This window comes from Numenius arquata, chromosome 6, assembly GCF_964106895.1.
Source record: "Numenius arquata chromosome 6, bNumArq3.hap1.1, whole genome shotgun sequence".
NCBI classification, from domain to species: domain Eukaryota; kingdom Metazoa; phylum Chordata; class Aves; order Charadriiformes; family Scolopacidae; genus Numenius; species Numenius arquata.
This window is the reverse complement of record NC_133581.1, coordinates 54,244,435-54,266,848: the sequence shown is the minus strand read 5'-3', so window position 1 is coordinate 54,266,848 and position 22,414 is coordinate 54,244,435. Positions and strand designations below refer to the sequence as shown.

General features: G+C 35.3%; 1 protein-coding gene across 1 annotated transcript in view; it reads right to left on the bottom strand.

The window, feature by feature from the left end:
- The window catches only part of AKAP6 (A-kinase anchoring protein 6), a 229,355-nt gene that overhangs the window by 92,017 nt on the left and 114,924 nt on the right, over positions 1–22,414 (bottom strand). The gene's annotated exons all lie outside the window — the stretch shown is intronic.

The window sequence follows — 22,414 nt, the reverse complement described above, 5'->3', positions numbered from 1 at the left end:
AATGCTTCAAAAACTGCTACTTCTGTGTAACTACATACTCTTATTTCCATTAGGAGGAGGATGCGCGCTTAACCATTTGGTGCTATGGCAAGCAAATGTAACAAGCACGGAGGAAATTTTGTATAAGGACTCTAGCGCATCTTCTACTGTGGGAGGCAGGGAAGTGAAGAGTTTGCTTGGCTGCTGACAGCATGACAGAGTTACCAGTCTATGAAACAACGGCAGCCTTAAAGAGAAAGCAGTGAAAGGGCTAGAGAGGAGAAGGGAAATCTGCAAAATCTAGGAAAAATTCAGGCAAATGAAGGGAAATAGGCACTGAAGAATGTCAGTAGGGAAAGTCTGAAGGAAGTTTGGAATGTCTTTATAAGCTTGTGGTAATAACAGTTACGCATATTTGTTTATGCCTTGCCTTGGTGCAATTTTTGCTGAGTAATAATGTAGCTGATTTGGAAATTCCATTTCCTGTTAAAATTTCTCTTTCAAACATTTACAGCTTTCTCTCTCAGTTACTTCTTACATATGCTTTTGAGAAATTAAAACAAGAACAACAACAACAAAAAATACTAGCAATTTTCCAAGGAGATAGAAGACAAAAATTCTAAGTAAACCATGCAGGTCTTCTATTGTGTACATAAATGAAATACGAGACTTTCACACCTAGTCTAAAATAGTGGAAAATTAAATCCCACAGGATTACCAGTGAAGAAACATTACCTGAATACAAAACAAACTAGTTGGAACTGTCTGGTTAGAGTAAAACCTTAAGGTTTGAGAGAGCTTAAAAACATATTCTTTCAGAAACTATAATTAAAACTGTTTATATAACTCGAAAATGACCAAAACCAGCAAATAAACAAACATCATCACTTTCCCAAACATCATCACCTTCCTGCTCCCCTTCTACTCTGAAGTACATTTTCCTTTAAGTTGATAAACAACCCCCTTCCATAGTCAAATTTCTTTTCTGGGAGGATTCTTCACCAGTAAGGATAATCTTCCAGCTGAGTCTTTTTTATTGTCCACATCAGGCTAATAGTTTGTTCTTTTAATTTATTCTTACCAGAAAGCAGTTATTCACTGGTTGGTTTTATTTTAGGTATGGTTGTCTGACATTTTTAGTCTAAAGCCCTGTTATATAGTCTAAAGCCATTATCAGTTAGAATCTTCTGTGATTGTTTTTAAGCCTAGAGGTGAAACCTTGTGGAGAACTTCAAGTAAATCATTTCCCTGATTTTCAGGATGGGTTTGGAAATCAAGATAAGTAATTCTTGCTTTTTTTCCTATGTGTTTTAGGTGGTTGGGTTTTTGTTTTGTTTTCTTTTGTTTTGGGGTGGGGCTTTTTTGTTTTTCGGGGGGTTTTTTTGGCTGTTGTTGAAATTATGTATACAACTCCCTCTTCCCTCCTCCCTCAACCCCAGTACTCCAAAAGAAGGGAAGTTCACCGACTCTGCAACCTCACACATATGAATTAAATCTCAGCTCTGAACTCTATGAACACATCCCATTTCTCAAATAGCGCAGCTATCTCAATACTTGAGATACATATTTTTTTGGCGTTTTCGAATTCCGCTCCCTATAATTTCCTCTATATTTTAAAATAAGAAAAAGGAAAAATAAAGCAAGCAGCTTTTCACAGATCTTTAGTTCTCTGTTCACTTGCAAAAATATTTGTAAATAGGCAAATCATTAATGTACATGGAAAAGGGGAGAAGAAAGAGGAGGATGAAATAGAACAGTGGAAGAGAGGAAAAACAGGATGGAAAGGGTAAGTAAATATATGTAGAAGGATGAATAAGAATCCACTATTTCTTCCTCACAGGCCCTCTTGTACTGAGGATTATGAACTCTGGTAACATCATACTCTACGAATCCTGAATACAAGCAATTGTGTCCCAGTTCTTGTACCTCAGAAATATGATCCCTCTATAAATAACAATTTTTGTTTCTAAACCCAATTTCTGTCTTCAACGATTGTGAATACTTACAGCAACTCAAACTCAGGCAGAGTAGAGTTTCAGATGGATCTCTCTGATTCCTTTTCTGTATGAATTCATCTATCTCACTGTTGTACTTAAGGATTTTTTTTTTGACCCTCTTCTACTGATATCAACTGCAAATCCAAAGAGGCTTTGAAGACCTCGAGTAGGTATTGATCAGTTTAAGTCTCAAAAACCAACATTCTGCAGAAGCTGAACTAACAGGCACAAGGAGCAATCTAGAAAACAGTACACAGCACAGATATGCAATAAATCTACTGCAGTTTATTTTCAACTTAAAATCTTTAGTGATAATGAAGGACTAGTTTTGCAGTATTCTGGCAGAATAAAGATGCAACTTTATTAATTGCTAATCAAATATAGAAAAGCTACTTGCTTTACCTTCTAGCTTATTTTAAGTGTGCATTTTTAGATTGTCCTACATATACTTTCTTATTACTTAACACAACTATAAGAACTTAATCTCTATCACAAACACACCCCTATGGACATGGATATCTAGCAAATCCTGAGAAAGTCTACTGAGATATGCATCATCCCAAATCCATGTAATAGAAATTGGGTGGGAGGCAATCATTCATTTACTCTTACTGCTCCATCTTAGAAGTGGAATTAAGTTTCTTCTTTTTTTCAGAGGATGTAGTAAGTCAGAAAAATTGAACACGGAAAAAAATTGCCAAGGAATGATACTCAGCAGTTGTTTTCCACTTCATGGTCCTCTTCTAAATGACCATTTTGCAGTAAAAACACAATAAAGATGCTGGAGATGGTCTGGTTACATGCTTGTAACAAATTCTCTAACAGTCACTGTCCTGCTAGGATGGAATGGGTTTACAATATTCTGCTGTAAATTAAACTGAGATATTTCCAATAATCAAATGACAAAATGCTCTAATTTTCTTGAGCCTGGAGGATCCAATCTCTGAACAAGACTATGAAAAAACAGTAGTCTCTGGGGAAAAGCGGTGAAAAAATTCTATACTAGTGCCAAATATTCAGTCCTAGTGTTCGATTAATAATGGTAAATATTTTCAAGGCTATTGTCAGAAAGCTCATTTTCTAAAAAGCAAGATCTTATAAATAAGCTGAGGGAGCCTGGGGTGCAGAATCTGTTCCTTAAGACTGGCTTTGCATGACAACGTAGAATGTCCCTTACTATACAAATCACTATATAACACGAAGGAGTAATCAGTGACAATACAAATCAATGAAAATACATTGTATTTCTTGTTAGACCTGCATGTTAGAATGACCTTATTCTGAAGTAGAGAAAGAAAAGACAAGGGATAATGGCTGTTACTGTGGGAGGAAGGAGACTGAAAGGTTATATTGTATACAGAGTGTCAAATGAGAGACTGAAAATTTACACCAATATACATTGGAGATGAGAACTCAATACTAGTGTTGTTCTGCTGCAAATTTTTTTTCTATTGGAATGTACTAGAATAAATATCACTGAATTGGTGTTGAAAGGGAAGTATTTTCAGACACTGTTTCCTAGGGAGCGCAAGTCTTTTGTTAGAAACTATGTTACTGTAAGCAAACTATTCTGTTTTAAATATATAAATTACAATACATTGAGTTGAATTTTGAATTATGAAAGTATTCTATCTTGCATTATCCTTTCTCTACAGTGCTGTAGAAAAGTTATACCACTGCCACACTAGACTTCAAGTGTCTTCTTGGAAGTACTACTTCTACTCTAAGTGTAGGCATTTGTTTTTGTTCTTGAAGCTGGATGGTAACTCTTATCTTCTGTTGTCATTTTTCCTGTTCCCTTTTTTCTGCCTCCCTTTGCATAATTAAAATAGGGAGCTTGCTGCAGTTGACTGCTTTCTTAGTCTGTTGCCCTTCCTGCTTTTGGCTCCCCTGCCTCTTCCATCCTTCATCTTGCACACTCTCTTCAGGACTGAATCAGATTAAAAATAATCCTATATCATAAAATTAGTTTACTGAGAGCTGAACATTTGATAGTCCTATTACAAAGGACATGCTGTGTTTTGATCATGCAGGAAATTAATTCTGTTAATCAGGGTATGCTTGTTACCAGTTAAAATCTTAGCGAAGTGTTTTTATCTTCAGAAATCTCAGAAATGCTTTTATATTGGTAATAACTTTATCACTTTGTTTTTCAGTGTATTAAAACCATCACAACAATGTGAAACCTCCACACAGAATGAGCAAAATTACAAGGCAACAACATTCTTATTTATCAAGGTACTTAAACTCATCGTAGACTTTAAGCAACAGCAGTAACAGCACAGTGAATTTTAAGCCTGTCCACAGGAGCCATAAAATGAAATTTTAGATAGAGTAGGGCTGTGTTATAGCAAGACAGAACTTCAGACAGTTCCCAGAACCATCAGGAATAACAGGGGGAGGGAAAAAAAAAAAGAAAAAAAAAGTGCCTGTAAATAACAGCAATACTTTTCTGCAGGGTTTCCCTTGGCTTTCAGAAATATGTAGGGGTTTTGCTGTTTGTTATAAAGATTAGGAACATGACCTGTGACTTCAGGACTGTGCAGTGCAAATGCAATCAGTAGCGTGGCCTCAGCAGCATTGTCTGACCAAATTCAGGGAGCTGTCCTGATCATGCTGTTAATTTAAAATCTGGACCTCTGCTGTCTAATTCCCCTGCCTTTGCTTCTGTTCAGAGTAACATTAAATACAGCACAAGAGCATGGGATGCCCTGTGCATCAAACAGATCTCAGCTATGTGCCCAGAGAAGTTCCCTATATCACAAATGCTAAAAAGCATTGAAGAAAAGTATGAAAGGATTAACCTCTCCACAGACTTCCAAGACTGAATAGTTTCTGACAACAGCATCCCAAAATTGCAAGGTGAAAAAAAGTCCTTGTAAGAACGGGAATTGAACAATAGCCAGTATCTTTCGCTACTTTTCTTGTCTTGCAGGTCTTCATCTCCAGCCTGCAGAACGAGTGAGTGACAGGCAGGACGCAAAAGAAGGGTTTGTAATGGTCAGGGGCCAGGTGGGGAGCAGGTTGCTCTGACAACAGAAAGGGTTGGGATGACAGAACAGTGCTTGCTAAAACCAGGCAGGATGTACAAATTGACAAAGATGCAGATGCAGCCAAACCCATCAACATAATGGTTAGAGCGCATTTCATCAAAACTGCCACATGCCTTCCAGCTCCTTCAGAGACACCTCTTCATATGCCACGAGAACTGTAAGCCCAAACAGTCCCATTCTTACAAACCCAGATTACTGCGAAAGGAGCGATTCATCAACACAACCTTTTGTCTTGGTTTCCTTCCTGTCCAGCAGAGAAAACAATTTGTTATAGGAGGTCAGGTCACAGGTATGTTGAACTTAAACACGAGGTTGAATACCTTTCCAGGCCCGCCTCAAGATCCCCAAGCAGTTAACAAGAGGAAAGACTAGTCAGACACAGAAAGTCTTTCCTCAATGTGCTAAAATTGTAAACTTAATCTTACTTAATTAAAACCTCCACTATTTGCACAGTTCTGATTGTTCCTATCATTCCCTCTGTTTGCACTTTTAGAGCAATGAAGTGGCTTAAAAAGAGATTGTTAAAGACTCTGACTATCACCCAAAGCATGATATTTCTAGAAGTCATGCTCCTCTAAAAGGCCTGTGTACCAAACCACCTGGACAGGCAGTGCACCTGACTCCATATATAGGGCTGGGCATTCAAACTCGCCGAGCCCTTAAGGCTAAAGGTACCAATGCTCAGAATTCAGGACAGCACACGTGTGCAAGAGAAGTTCCAGAGTGATGGTGCGTATTCCTCCGCCCCTCTCTCTGCAGCAGATTGGCAAGTACATTTCTATTTAAAAATAATGAAGGAAGGTAGGTTTTGCAAAACCAATACCTCCCAGGGAAAACTACCCAACACATCCCAGGAGAGTGTGACTGAAATAATATTAAAATGTTACGGCCTTTTTCTTGGAAATTTTACTGAGAGATCTACTTTGTGCATATTTTGGAGAAATCTCTTTTCTCACCGCTGGGAGCTGCACTGCCTCACAGTGAAGTGAAACCTGATGACTTATTTGTAGAAAGTGGCTTCCAAGTTGTCTGAATTTGGAAGTAAATACAAGGTAATTATTTACTTCTTTAAACTTTCAATGTATGACTCAATTTACTTTGGTAATACACATTGATTCTTAATTAATTTTACTATACTGTAATAGTATTCCGGTTTTATGTTTCGATATCTTTTTATGAACAGAGATTTTTGCATAATTTTCTTATTTATGTTGAAAGGAACCTACACAAAATGTAGAAAAGACTATTAAGATGATGCCATATTAAAGAAAAAAATATAAGATCTATTTTCTGTAATACTTTACCATTTGTGAGCAAGTTACATAGCATTTATTTTACGTAGTGCATGAACAGGTTTTTTTCCAGGTAGCTCCATTTAAAGCTTCTATATGCTTGAGAAATGTTTCATATTTATTAACTTAATCATTACAAATATATATATGTTTAACCACAAGTTACACAATTTCCTATACATACCAACTCAAAAAATTGCAGAAGTTTTGAGCTAAAGTCTCCTTTTCATTCAATATTTTGAGTCAAATATTTTGAGAGGCTCAATAGTGTCAAACATCTTCAAGTCCAAACTCCTACACTGAGTGTACCTCAAAGACTCTCACTGAATGCTTATTTGACTTGTTCTGAAATTGAAGGAGATTCTTTCCATGCCTACATAGTCTATTTGATGTTATATTTGATGGGAATGTTTTCTTACTACACAATATAAGTGTTTGGGGAGGGGGCGTTGTTTGTTTGGTGTTTTTAATTAAGATCACTTTTTCTCCTTTTACAGGAAGAAACTAAAATCTTTTTTTTCAGTAGCTTTTTAGATATTGAACTATTAATGATATAAAATTGTGCAGAAGTGAACACAGGACTCTGTCTCCACTGCAAGATTAAGTAAGAGTAGGCAGACTATGAAGAAGGATAAAAGCCGCATGTTACTTAATTAATTTATTTAATAACAGCAGGGAAATGCAGGCTAAGTGCTTTTCTCTGTACATTAGGTTTCCTATCCATATATATGTGAGATATATATATGTATGTTTTTTGAGGAAAATTAGAAACAGAAAATTAAAAAAACAATTTTGAGGAAATAAAAAAAATTTATTAATAAAAATTTGAGTAATTATTGTAGCAACAGCAAAACATGTAGCTAAATATGATGATTTGTACAACTGCTTTGCCATGTATAAAAAGCAGGCACAGACTACTGCTCCTTTATTTATGATCCTCAGATGAGGAGCCTCTTGAAGTACCTGACACCTACTGAGGTAGAAGGAACTGTAAAAAGATAACTGTTTTAAACATAAAATATTTGTATTGCTGAGAGGTCAGCTTTGCCGCTGGTGACTTCATTGCAATTTGCATACTATTAAAGCATTACCCATAATGTTTGTAAAATTTAATTTTAAAGCTATGCCGTTAAAGATGTTTGCTGAATTGTAAGCACCTAGGACATTTGGGAAATTTGTTAACACTTTGATAGTTACAGCATTTCTGCCTCACTTTGCTTTTTATTTAACCCCCCCACAAACACACACTTACTATTCTCTTCTTCCATTTTACGACAATGAATCTCATTTTAATGCAAGCTGAGATGCTTAAGAAAGCCCAAGTACACTGCAACAGTACAGTAATGGAGATAACTTCCCCTTTTATTCTCAATATATTTAAGTTTGTTAAAAATGTCACTAACTTATTTATTTACTTTTTGCTGAGGGCTGAGATCCAATTATACCCCTATAGACCAGAGGTGATGGTTATGATTTTCTACTTCACTCTAATACAGGCTTTCTCATTAAATCTCACAGCTCGGTAATCACAGTCATCACATTTGTGTTTCAGTGCTGCATTCATGCTCACATTCTCTTCCCCTAGATTTCCATCCTCCTTCCCTCACCCCCTCCCCCAAGATCTTTATTTACTCCCTGGCAGAAACTGCAAAATTAAAGATGTATAATGTGCAGATACCATCTTTGCTTCCTTTGCTCTGCCAGACCAGCACTTAACTCTAAAATATGCTTACTTTGGGAAGTACTGATATTAACTCAGTTACTATAGTACATGAACTACCATTCCCCTTTCAAGTATTATAAAAAAGTTGTCCTTAGATGATAATGGAAAGGATGGAGTAAAGCAGGAACGACAAGAATTACTTTACATACTAATAACAACAATTTAGTTATCAAAACAGTACAGAACAAGCATGCCTTTATACAATTCTTTAAAAAATTTAGCTTCCTAGGGTTCTAATAGTCTTTTCCTATGGTTCAGGAATGCACAGTAGCACTCAGCCCAGTGCTTGTATCCTTATTTCAAAGAGAATCATTCAAACCGACATCCACCCTGTCAAGAATCTTGACTTTGAGCTGCTAATGCAGAATAAAAATCAATATAAATTTTGATCATTTGATGAATATTTACTTCTTTCTTTGGAGCCTGGGGATTTAGAATTGAAAACTGCTGAATCAAGTCATTTTATTTTTTTGTGTTTGTGCCAACACCAATTTACTACCCTCCCGAAAGTTCCTGAACAAGATGTCTCATGTGGCATACATGTTGGTTTTTCCTGTCAATCATAACTGTGTGCCAGTAGGGAACCATAAACATTTTCCTTTCATATTCTTAGTTCTCCAAAAAGGAATATTTTGATTACTTCACTGGAAAAGGTAAACTTGTCTTATTTAGTCACACTGTAGAATGCCTATGTCTGTTTTCCTAACGACTGCTGTGCCTAAATTCATACTATCTATTAAACATTTTCTTTTCAGTATGAGTTGCTTCATACAAAGAAACAGTTTTCAATCACTGCAAACAAAGCTTAGTAACACAAAACAGATAAAAATCTACTTTGACATTATCACTTCCCCTACACATTTTCTGAAAAACTGTGTGAAAATTCTGACCAGTATAATTTGCACCAAATCTTTGAGAAAATGAAGATAGCAGAAGATAAATAGACCCCACAAGCAAGCAATTAAGATGCAACTCTAGTTTGCATTTCATCTTAAAAAGAAATGTACCTTCAATCTTAATAAAATGAGCTTCTAAAAAATGTATATGTAAAGCTCCTATGTTTCCATAGTGATTGGATGGGGGTGGGGGGCAGCGGGAAAAGGAAAAACGATGCTTCTAAATTTGAAAAAGACCTAGATTAGTTTAACAAGAACTGTAAATGCAAGCAATTTTCATCTTGCAAAATTTTTTTATATATGACTCAGTGGCAGACGGGCTTTATCTTAAGGAGCAATTTTGTTGGTCTCTTATAAATTAAATAAAAGTGGCAGCAGCTGTCTTTCAGAAGGCTGATATAGGCTTGTATAGTCATATGATATTATGTAGACAGATGTTTTAAATAAAATAAAATATTTAGATTGCTAGATACCTTGCTAGATACAAAGGCAATTATAGGATGTCTTTGTTAAATTAAATTTCTCATTCTTCTGAGAAGAAAGAAAGGGAATTGTCCGGGAAACTGTACCAACAGGAAATGATCCTATATCTAAAACAGCTGGAGACTGTAACTAATATAAATTTACTTGAAAATAAAAATGCTGTATGCCTCTAGAGACATGCAGCAACATGCAGTAAAAACAGATGTGATATAAAATTATTTTTAAAAAACTCAGCTTATATATACATATAAAATACTAAGATATGATCTGTTCATGTAGAGAGACTGTTCAAGGCTAAGACAAAGTAACAGAACAATTAAAGCCGTAAAATATAACAAAAGTGACATATCTTTTCTAACAATAAAAACTTTTTTTTTTTCCACAAATGCTGCCTTTTCAGAAACATGTTAGACACCTTACTTTGACAAGGATTCTAATGTGATAACACTTTATTGCATTATCAAGACAAAATTTAGTGGAAGCCTTTTATCTTTTATCTGCACTTTAAGGCAGATTTTGATTAACATCTATGTTATGTGTGTCAAAGCTCCAAAAATAACTTTAAAAGAAAAGCCAATATCCAGCACTCAAATTCTTTAGATACTGTATTTAGGATAGTTTTTCACAGTGTAAAAGGGAATTTTGCCAGAGTAAAGACTGCACAATTTGGTCTTATGTGAACCCTTTAAAAAATATACCACATATTCTAGCCCATGACTATCTAATGCAACTCAACCTATTTGCTCTTTCTATTTTTGTTGCAAATGCCACAGTATAACAGAGGGCATTCTGTGTACCTGCAGTTGTTTTACTCTTCCCCAAGACCTCTGTTACAAACTTGTCATGACTCCAGGCCCAAACCTGCACAGCTAATTTAGCTAAAGCACCTAAAGTCTTCACTTGCTCATAAAGCAAACATTCTGGTAGGAGTACATATTCCAAAACATAAGAATAAGAACTTCACAGGTGTGCCTCTCGAATCACCACTGACAAAAATTCATCCAAATTTTCATGGCTGCCTTCTTCCTTGTTCCCTAATAAGACGATACTGTAGAATCACTTGTTCACGATGCTTTTTATGCAATATTATTTTGTAATTTGAACAATTCTCTCTCTCATAACTAACAAAAACACCTCAGCTAAATAAAACCAAACCAAGTATACCCAAGATATTGAAAGTGCTATATTATAGTCCCTATACAGCAAGAGAAGTAAATGGTGTTAAAGATTCCTTTCAGAAAGCTTTAGGTTGGATTGCTTTCATTTTTTCCAATAGCCTTAATTGGCTAAGTGCCTTTGGGCCAACCAATACCCAGAGAGACCTAAGCTTAGTAATCTTGTAAATACAATGATTTCAACAGATTTTCATCAAAGACATGACCATTACACAAAGTACTGCCTGTTTGGTGCTGTATTATTTCTCATTTAGAATGTAGTTAAAATCGACAAATTAATACAAGATTTATTGTTACACTATTCTGTGCTACCATGAGTCCAACAAACAGGGCACATGTGGCTATTTTTACTTAAGTTTAGACAGATATTTAAATGGGCATGGGCATTTTAATTTCACAAGGAAAAGATTGAGAATCGCAAAATTGCCCTTCTCAAGATGTAGATGCCCAAAGAGGGCATATGTGGGTAACAAATTTTCATGTGACTATACAATTGCAGAATTTAATCTTTTTCCTTCAAACAATATTGGGAAGTATAACTGAGATGACAATACCATATGACAGTATAATATGCATACCTGATGTATCTTTTTATTTTAACACCTGAACCATGAAAATGTGACTTCTGCAGCTAAAATCAGATGCATATTGACTCAAGGAATATGAAGTTCAATTCCTACAACAAAATCTGTCAAGAGAATGCTTTAATTAAAAGATGCACAATTCCAGTAACTGTAAACAAGACAAAACTTTGTGGCCATACAATATACATGTAAAAAACATTATACTGTTAAAAATGTTGGGTATTACTATATGGGGACTCTGGGCACTCAGATTATGATAGACCTTAATCTGCTTCCAGAGACTAAAAAAGTGTGAGTTCTAAACCATCTAATGACCTTACAACATGATGTGGGACACAGGCTTGTTAGAAGTGAAAATAGCAACAAAAGTCATTATGTACTGATTAATCTAGACCCAAGAGAGGTCACAAACTGATAACTCATAAGTCAAGGGTTGTTACAATATTCTAAATGCAGTTTGGTAAAAGGGTTTTATTCTAATCTCACAAATTCCTTACACAGATTGATTGATGCTGCAAAGATTTTTTTTTGCTTTTGTCATAGCATTAATTAAAATGAAGGCATTAAGCCTGAGTGTTACAATAGAATATTACAGCTTTTATTAACAGGCACAGGCAATCTATTATACAGATAGTCAGCACCCACTGTAGTGGGATAGTCTAAGGCCTAAAGACATTTTTGGCAGGAAAATATATAGGTACAGGTGAGAGATCCTGACAGTATGGCCACAGGCTGACCTTGTACTCCAGGTTCTTTTTACTGAGCATGGCTGAAAACTGACTCTCTAGTGGTCTGTTTCCACAGAGGCCACATGGGAATTATGCTTGGAGATACTTTTGCATTAGATGTACGAATAAAATTTGGATCCTACCACAGAACCCTACATCCATTCTTCAACTGTGTGTCCAAAGCAACAAAAGTTAGCATGCTTTTTTTTTGATCTTGGTTTCATTATAACTGAACCATCAATATCTTATTGGAGTAGGCTCAGATTAAAAGTTCAAGTCTTGGAGCTATCAGGAATAATTACCATAGAAAGTTGTATGGTAGCAGGACATTACGGTCTTGTTTATGGAGCTTAGGTAGAATTTCCAATCAGCATGATTGCATCTATTTCTAGTGCTTTGTTAATCGCTTCCTGAAGCTGCTCATTAAAAGCTCCTATGTCAACATGTAATGCTGTGGTGGCTGAAACAGAGATTGGGAATACAATCACATCTCTTGGTTTGGCTGAGAACTACACTGCAACATTGCGCACTTTATCACAAATGCTCCTTTCCCATTTGATAAAATGCCTTACCATGTCATGGAACAGTGGTCATTTATTTCACAGGAACAAGCTGAATTTTCACCATTAAACACTGGATGTGAGCAAACATCATTCTATTTTTGTCTCCCTCAACAATGGAATTGCAGTGAGACCCAACTACAGCAATTTAACATCTCTCTTACAACAGCCACAGAAGTGATGACAGCCCTAGACAATAATCACCTGCCAATACCATAGTACTTACCTACCAACTGTGAAAGCTCTCATAGCCGTAGTCAATAATTGAACCAACCAATTCCACTGTGCTGCATGTGATTGGTGATATTATCCCTTTAAGTGTGTTATTTAAGTTTGCAATGCAGTTAATTGAAACCCTACTAGATGCAAATCAAAAGTTTCAGCCTTAATTGAGATATTTTGAAAATTGAACCCATTGCTTCAGGCAGGTGCTACATGAGATTCCATTAATATAGGTAATTAACATTAGCCTCTGCTTTAATTAACATGCACACTTTAATTAGTAAAGCATTAACCAACATTAAAAAATCTGATCTTCATGCATCACAAAAACTGCGAAGTTATGACTATGTTATTTTTTCCGAGACTGTAAATCATACAATATATCAATACTTTTTAAATACATCAAGATATTTTAAAAAGAGAAATATACATGTAAAATGTACATCCTTGTTTAACTGAACATTTAAAATGGTGGTAAAGATGTTTTAAAAATATCTAAAATATGAAGAAAGCTCACATAATACTTTGAAACTTCTGTCTAAAAATTATAAATATCTATGTTATATATGTGCGTGTGTGTACTAAATAGTCACTTTATAAATGAAAATAATTCAGTTGTAATCAGATCCACTGCTCACTGTTAATTCTACGGCAGAGTCCAAGACAGTATTTTCCAGAGCTGGCATTTTAAAAATAAATCTCCTGTCAACAGTACTAGATTTGTTTCCCATCATGCTTGTTTTAACACATAACATTTTAACATCATGCTGCTCCCCAGAGTAAGTAAGCCTATGACTGCAAACACGTTTGCAAACATGAACTGAACGTCTTCTTGAGTTTGCTCAGAGCCTTGAACATCCTCAAGAACTAGCCCGTTGCTCCAAACCTTTTTGTCTTACTGTGTCACAAAGCTTACTGCTGAGCATCAAGACCTCTGGGAGTTTGGGTCATTGGGGAGCTGCAGTGACATAACTGAGCTGGTTCAAAATCAGCCTTCCTGCACAGCAGGTCCCATTTAGTTGTACAAGCTCTATAAGCAAGGGAACTCGAAGAAGTGCAGTTACAGTCATGCTTTCAAACCAAATATAGGAATATTTCTTTGATACAGACAAGGTCTCTATGACTCTGTACTGTTTTATCTTGCATCTGAAGTTAAAATTCTTATTTAGATGTATAGTATGTTCCCAGACATATCTAACATAAGAAACTCCATCCAAGCCTGTGAAACTAAATGGTGCAGAGTTCCAGTTTAAAAATCCATCTTTAAATAAAATCTAACATTAGTATATTTCAAAATACATTTCAATAATACATTTCCAAACAATGTAAAGATACCTTCATCTTCCTAATCCTTTCCTGCTGTTATACATTTACCCATACGATCCTGACAGCTTTGCTTTAAATATGGTAAGTTCCATTTCTACAACCTCATTATTACCACAAAAAAGATTTCTGATCCACTCACTTTATTTCCTATTTCCTTTCTCAATACATAGAGGTGGAACATGTATTAATTATTGTTATAAAATTCTCATAATAAGATGCTGGATGTGTTGGCTTGAATAATAGTCAGTTCAAACCTAGATCTGTTTCTACAATTTCTGCACATTCTGAACCTCAGCTGCATTTGGCAGTGAAAGGAATGGACAATGTTAAAGGACTATATGCTCTATTCATATTGCATCCAAATATCTGCAGATCTCAAAGACAGCATGTGCAGAGAAAAGAGTATGTCCTTCCTGAAGCTCCTAGAAGTACCACATCAATGTCACATCAGGGTTCTGTTTGTTTCTTTTTGTTAAATGGAAAACAACTTCCATGAAAGAAACAGGAAGACAAAAAAATGTTCTAAAACTGGAAAGATTCACTTAATCAATTTTAAGCACTTTTTCTCCATGGGAGTAAATCCTACAGTGTGTTTCATATTTGTAACACACACATCTCAAATGTAAGGCTTTCCAGACACTGAATCTACAATGCTTCCAGCTAAGAAAATGCTTGATCTCTTTGGTGCCAGATTTTGTGGGATTCTGCAGGACATATTGTAGAATTTTGACCATTCTCCCTCAAATTAAAAAAGCATTACAGCTAAAAGAATACTTTGCTGAGTGCTTTTCATGGCATGCTGTTGAATTCACCATATTTTATAACAGCAAAACCACAGCTAGACTCGAAACAACACAAATAGTCAAAATCTGTCCTGACTTCTATCTGAATAACCCATAGAGATCAGGAAACTATTGTTTTCTGTAAAGCAACGTGACAATACTTTTATATCAGTGATTTTCAGAATACAAAGTTCTTCGCAGTCTGTGCTTATTCAGATTTACATGTAATACTGAATGAATCCACAAAACCACTTTTTTTTTTTGTCCTATTTACTTGGTTGAATTTAGCTACATATTTTCTTCCTATGGGAAGTAACAAAGAAACAAGAATAAAATATGTAAAGAAAGTGCTTAAAAGATTCTAAGTAGCACCTTGAGAATCAAGGTAGTCTCATCCTGAGGTGGAGAACCCACAGTGTATTGATCACACAATGATCAAGGAGCCACAGAAACCCCTGTTCTTCTGTAGAAGATGCAATAACTCTGCAAAAGGCCAGCTTTTCTACAGCCCCATCAGAAAATCATCCTCAGGTCATCATTGCAACATAATGAAATAGCTGGCTCTACCTATCACTCTTTCACTTTAGGAAGGAATCCTCCCTATTGCTAGGGACAACAAGAAGGATACAATGAGAAACTTCAATACTACCTATATGAGCCCAAAGTTAGGGTGATGGATTTTACAAACACTATACTCTTCATTAGTCCTGATACCACAAAATTAAAATGGACATGCTTCCACTTTAATACCAAACTCTAGGTTAGGAATAACCGGCCCAGAAATTCTACCACATTAAAATCAGTTCTTCATTCACCTGTGCCACCATTTCTGAGTTTCCTTACATAAACTTGTTCAGGCTCTTATTAAAAATGAACAGCTTAAAAGAGTCCTAACATCGTAAAAACTCACGCCTCATACAATATTATAAATAAGCAACTTCCAAATTTGCTAAACCCATCAGTTTTAAAATACAAAAACTGACTTCTCAAACTGGTCAATGTAGCAGGTATGATGTCCTTCTTCAGTGCAGTGTTTTTCTTCAGTAAACAACTGTGTAAAAGAAGATTCAGGACTTCCAGTAACACAAGAATTATAAACATACAGGGAATGAAGTGCATTGCGTTCATGACATTTTGAAAGGTTTCTTTTTTCCTTTTTTCCCCCCCCAAGTGAAATCTTTAAAGTGCTACTGTTCAAAATCTTCTAGCACCTCTAGCAAAATAGGCTAAACCTTGACAATGAAGGATAAGTTGTATTCTGCCAAAGTCAATGGCAATTTTCTTATTGTTATTTCAAGCAAGCAAAATATGCTCTTACAAATCATGTGACAAAAAATTTTATATGTGTATATATATACAAACTCATAATTTCAAAGATAAGGATTCCTGACACCAACATGCTACATATTTTTAAGATAGGGAATGCATAGTGTAGCATAACTATCAAGATACGGCATTGCAAGCAAAGAAAAGTTTGAAAGCAAGGGTAGAGATGTCAATGTTTTTCAGCAGTTACAGGAAAAACTGAATTTTACAACTCTTAAAAATAATGTAGTCCACTTTTATCATAAGGAAAACAGGATAATTTTGGGTTTGGTTAATAACGGGCTGGAACTTGAAATGTCAGCCTTGCTTCTCCAATACCACTGCAGGAAGTAAGGGCTGGGGACACCAAATCTCTTTTGTTCACTGTGGGAAGTGGATTTTGCATTTCTGTACTAGCTACCACTCCTTTTACACCAACTTCTTCATTTGTTTCCCATGACTTAGACACAGACAACTGCAGACAGTAGAGTCATGGCTACCATAGACAACTGTCTACTTTGCATTGTGCTGAGAGCCATTCCTGAAGCTTTCTGTTCTTTTTCTGACTCTAACAGATGGTCTAATAAAAGATATTAAACTTTGCCTCCCTTGTCTGTAGTTCATAACTTGTCCTTACACACTCAAGTTATGAGCAGTCTTGCACCACATAGAGTTTGACAAGTTCTGAAGCACTACTATAAACACGCCTGGAACACTTCTGTAATTACTAAAAGCAAATGTGCATGATACACAGCACTTGATGTGCTTTTGTTGAGAACAATGACTTTTCTTAGGCTGCAAAAATACAGAGCTAATGTCCTTTATGAACTGGAATGATAACTATTATTTTTGTCTCGTGGAGCTTTATGAGTAATTTGGAAAATCTGACTTACACGTACAAAAGGCACAATGAGTATGAGAATGCAGCTTTGAAGTTAACTCACTAAACCAATTTTGAAAACCTACATTTTATTTTTCTACATTTAAAGTGCCATAATATAAAAGACATTGGAACATTAGAAACAGTCACTAATAGGCACTATATTACATGGCACGTCATTTACAGAGCCACTTTTTTTTTTTTAAAGATAGTAGAGCAGTGCACTCTAGCATGTTCACAAATGGCAGTGTATACTTTTAGTGTGAGCTTATTTCTAAATAGTATCCATTTCAATTTGATATAACCTATTTCTAATTACATAAAATCAACCCTGAACTTAAAATCCTACCACAAAGTAGGAACAGTCCACTTAAACGTTAATTTTTTTCCTGTGCTTGCATGGTTGTCCGGGAATCCTGGAAAGAGTATTTCTTTCTCTGTTGATCTTGCTGCTTGCCAATACTGACATTCCCTATTTGTGTCTCTGGCAGAACTTTTGTTCACCACTTGATTTGCTGTCCTATTGAGACATTACCAGGAGCATGGGGAGTTTACTGCCATACTCACAGAAAGAACCCTTTCTGTTTCCGTTTTCCTTCTTACACATGCAATGAGAACATCAGCCTTAAAAATCCTCTGTAATCAAGTTATATATTTTCCTTCACTACATATAAAAAATAGAGAAGCTTAATATTTCTCATCAACAAATATATTTACTGGCTCCCTTTGTGTTTAATTTGCTTAATTGCTAATAATTTCCTAACAAAGTTCAAGCACAGTATGCTAACTTCATTCAGGGAGGAGACTTTCTGCAATAAGTGGAAATACCCCAGGATTCATTTGCATTTTGCAACTCTTTAGACAAAAAATGGAAAAGAAATTATAGAAACTTAGCAGAAACTCTGGAGAAAAATTAAAGGTAGGTAAGTTTTGATCATGTATTTCTTCTTGCCAATTGACATACATAATAGAAAATGGTAGAGAATAGGTTAAACAGTCTAAAAGGATTTTAACCTTAAATTTGACAGAAGCTAAATGGCTGTGACATTGGGTTCTTCTACTTTATTCCAGCTAGTAATCCACCTTCAAAGTTCCTGTCAGGTAAATGACCTTGTATTTCATTAACTGATAATTAAATGGATTTATTCCACTAACGGTTTTAATTAAAATGCTAGAAATATTGATTACCCCTCTCATCCTTATTCCCCCAGATGAAAAAAAGGTTTTAGGAATGTTTATTTAGAGAAGACAGAGAATTAAATTAGATTGAATCTCTATGAGACCTGAAGACTGGTTCTTTCATTTCTGCTGCTCAAGCAGAAAAAGGTTTCAATTTTTTGATGTTTGATTAATTATTTTGAAATCCATTTATGCTTACCTTGGTGTTTAATTAAAAATGTCATTTTTAGCATAATTTAATTGGCTATCTGTGGAAGACTAACTTCGAACTTATATTTAAAAAATGTTGTTTTTTTTTAATTTGGGGTAAAAGAAACTTTTACTTATTTGCTTTTGCTGTAAAGGTATCATCTCATGAATGAAGAACTAAGAAGGGCTGGAACTTAACTGGATTTTCTACATTTGAATATGAGGGTACATATGCTTATGAGTAACGCAGCTTTATTTGGCTGCACACTTGAATCCATTACCAGTCATTTAGAATCTCTAATCTAACAAATATGGAGTGTGTGCCTCCAAATATGTTGGATTTATTGTTACTGACATTAACCAAACTATCTGCAGTGTGTCCAGAAATGCTTTCAGTATGGGCTGGGATCTTTTTGCAAATAATTTAATACACAGTATGTAGTACTGAAAAAAAGCATTCAGATCCATTTATAATCAGCAAACAAATATTAGAAAGGAACACTAATTTTAAATATTAAGTGAAAATTTATCTACTTAGTTTTGCTCACATAAACATATGTGAATATTTCACTGTTCTCATACCCCATTGTCTTACCTATCTAAAATTTCTTTCTACATAAGCCACTAATCCACTGAAGAACCAACGTGTTTTTTTAACTATAAAGAAGATTTAAATCAAACTGGTTTGTATCTTTTCAATACCAAATAAGGCTACGTTGTGGTCTTATAAAGAATATATTTTGTTACCATTTACTAGCTCTAAAACATTTGATCTAGAATACTCTATATGGAAAGTGACAGTACTTTGATGATAAAAATGCAAACCCGATAACTAAAGCCCTAATTCTGTAAAACACATGCTTAACTTCAAGCACATAATCTGTCCCATTGAAGGGCTATAGGATTACTCCCACAGTTACCACTACAAATTGTGGACTCAAAGGTTTGGGTGACTCAAGACCTTCACACCTACATATTTGTTCCTTTTTTGTTATTTACTTATGAATTGAATGCTACATAAATACGGGGTCAAAAACCTAAGAAAAATCTCACTGTTATGGAAAGACTAATTGCAGTAGGTTTTTTCATTTCTAGTCTGAAAAAGAAGATAGGTCTCCTGTGCAGACAGATATGACACCGGACTCTCAGGCTTGTCAAAAACACATTAATGATCTATTTTATGCAGTCAGTATAATTTATATTTCTCCCCTCTTTCTTCAAGTGTTTAATGAAGAAAAATTTCATAGCCTGATTCAAAGCTCGATGAATCAATGAAAATATCCGTAATCAAAATATTTGTCTCCAGAACTCCATTTCTTTACAGTTATTTTAAAATGTCTTGTGAGCCTGAAATACGGTTAGGTGACAGTCGCTTGTGTACAGTCATGAGTCATTTAAGAATGAGGTGGCTTAAAGGTCTTTCCAATGATTTACTGTCTAAAAGTCATCCTTGCTTTTTAACAAATAACTGCAAAAAGCAAGAAAAAAAAAAAAAAAAAAAACAAAAACCAAAACAACAACAAAAAAACCCAAACCAGTTTTTGCATTTGTGAGCTGCAGAAGATTTAGGTTGAGGGGTTGAAGAAGATGAATTGTGTAGCACGATGCTACCCATCTGAAGTCAGTGGATGTTCCACTCCCCTGATGTGCTCATTGTTACATTTTCAAAGTGCTGCACGTGGTTTTACTCATGCAGCTTTCCATGACGTCAGTGCCAGCCCAGCAGCCAGCACTGCAAGTCAGACTCCTTCCCAGGAGTGCAGGAACTTCATTCGTATAGCCCTCTTTCCAAGTTCATGGCAGCTACTACAGTGATGACTCATTTCCACACGTATAGGTTGGGAATGGTAAAATTGGACCTACCAACTTTCACAGACTACATACGGTTCCAGTGAAGGCCCTTCAAATCTTTTGGTCAAGATTCTGCTTCTTTGACATACCCAATGCTACAACATATTCCTGTCACCTTTCAGAGAAGGACTAAAGAACTTGGTCATAGCACTTTATTTCTGAGTTACTCTTTTATTGATGCTTTCAGTTTCATTACTGTGAATGTGGGGAAACAGAGTCTTAAGTCCTTTTAATTTAATTTTCTGCTATTGATTTGCTCAATATTTAACAGGATCATTTTGGCTTATTTGGTTACATTTTCTATTTTATTGTGCAAATTTATTAAATTGCAGAACCACCTTTTACCACGTGGTGCCTATAAATTAAAATTCTGACAGGTATGATCTATTGGGTGTTTTCCATGTCTACTTTCAATGACAAAATAACAATTTCCAAGAAAAATGTGAAATAAAAAAAGTCACTGTATATTAGTAATCCGGATGTCCATGGACAAAAGAGAATTGCAAACATGTGGAAGCTTTTCAACAAAGAGAAATCACTATTCAAAACTACAGAAATTACCCAAGCAAATACATGTAAAAATGCTGCCTTTACTATTTCTACCATTGGGAGCAACTGAATTGGTTTGTTTTCAGAGACATGCGAAATAATTTTTAAAGATACACATGGCATAGGTTTTACTGCCTTTTTTCTGAACTTTGAGAAAATAGCCAAGATGAATAACTTTATTTTTAACACTGATATATGACACATTTTAACCTGTCTACATACAAAAGTAGTGCTGTTAACAACTGCAACTTTCTTCAAGTATGCTATGAATCACTGTATTCCTTTTCCCTTTTTTCATGCACCATTGCCACTATCTTACCTTCAGCGGTTTTGCTAGATTTCAATGAAGATGGAACCAGAGGGCACACATTAGAATTTTATATCAGTTCAAGAAGGGGAGAGAAGAAAGACATATGAAGCTAGAATGACATTCATTGAAGGTTCCCTAGGGAAGATAACACATGTTTTTGTCTTTCACCTGCTAGGCATGCTAAATCAGTGCAATGATAAGCTAATTTATGAAATATATTTCATTGAAACCTGGACATCTTTACTGTTGCTAGTTTGGATATTAGCTTTTCAGAAATAAAAGACACCTAAGTTAAAAATTGTTAAGATACTGGTTTTCTTAGGTAATGTTAACAATGTATGTTCACTGGGGCTCTGGATTTCAGTGCATAAACATTTCAAAAGCAGTTAGGATTAGATGAAAGTTAAAATTTACACTCACTGCTCCTTGGAAATAGGAGTAGCTTGCTTTCAAAACCAAGAGAGGACTGTACCCTATTTTTAAAAAATGTACTCAAACAGAAGCACAGTAGCTGTAAGAACGGTGAAAGTGTGTCTTACCAAAACAGTGGCTCAGCCACCGTCCATCGCAGATGCGTAGCAATCCCACACTGAGTAGTTCCTTTCCTGTCAAGGCAGAACAGGCTGCCTTTTGTTCCTCACAGAGCCCAACACACAGAAGCCGAGTCTTCAGGAGAGGCGCTTAGGCTACCTGTGTTCAGTGATTGCGTGCTGGAAGATTTTAAGACCTTTTTATTTCAGTTATGGGAAATTGTATTATATTGCTGTTAATGGAACACGATGCTAATGTAAAGCTCTAATATTTACTTCACCATCGAAAAGAACACTGGAAAATGTTGTGATACTTCTGCTTTTGTAGTTTTTTTAGCTAACAAGAACACCTCAACACTTCATAGTCCTTGCTTAACACACACACACATGGAATTTAGAGACAGTCCATAATGCAGATGTAGAGACATACAATTCAAAAAGCATGTACTAATGAGGTTAAATTTTATAAAGTAACCTAGCTGTCTTACAGATAATTGTCTTTAATTTTAACAGTTTCATGATCAGACACAGATGTGAGCATAATATCAAAGAGGATTTAATGCTTACAACAGTTATATCTCATAATTTATTCTATTTATAATTTTGGTGTTGCATTAACAATTCTCTCTCTCTCTTTTTTTTTTTTTTTTTTTTTTAATAGTATTCCAAGCAAAGGTTTTAAAAAAAACCCAAAACTTGAAATATTTGGCACAGAGGTCTTACACACTCTTCTGGCTGTACTACTGGGACTTAAATATTTCTTGTTCTGAAAAAAGGAAGCTTAGAGAAATTGGAACATCCAGAAGCTTAACCACCATTAA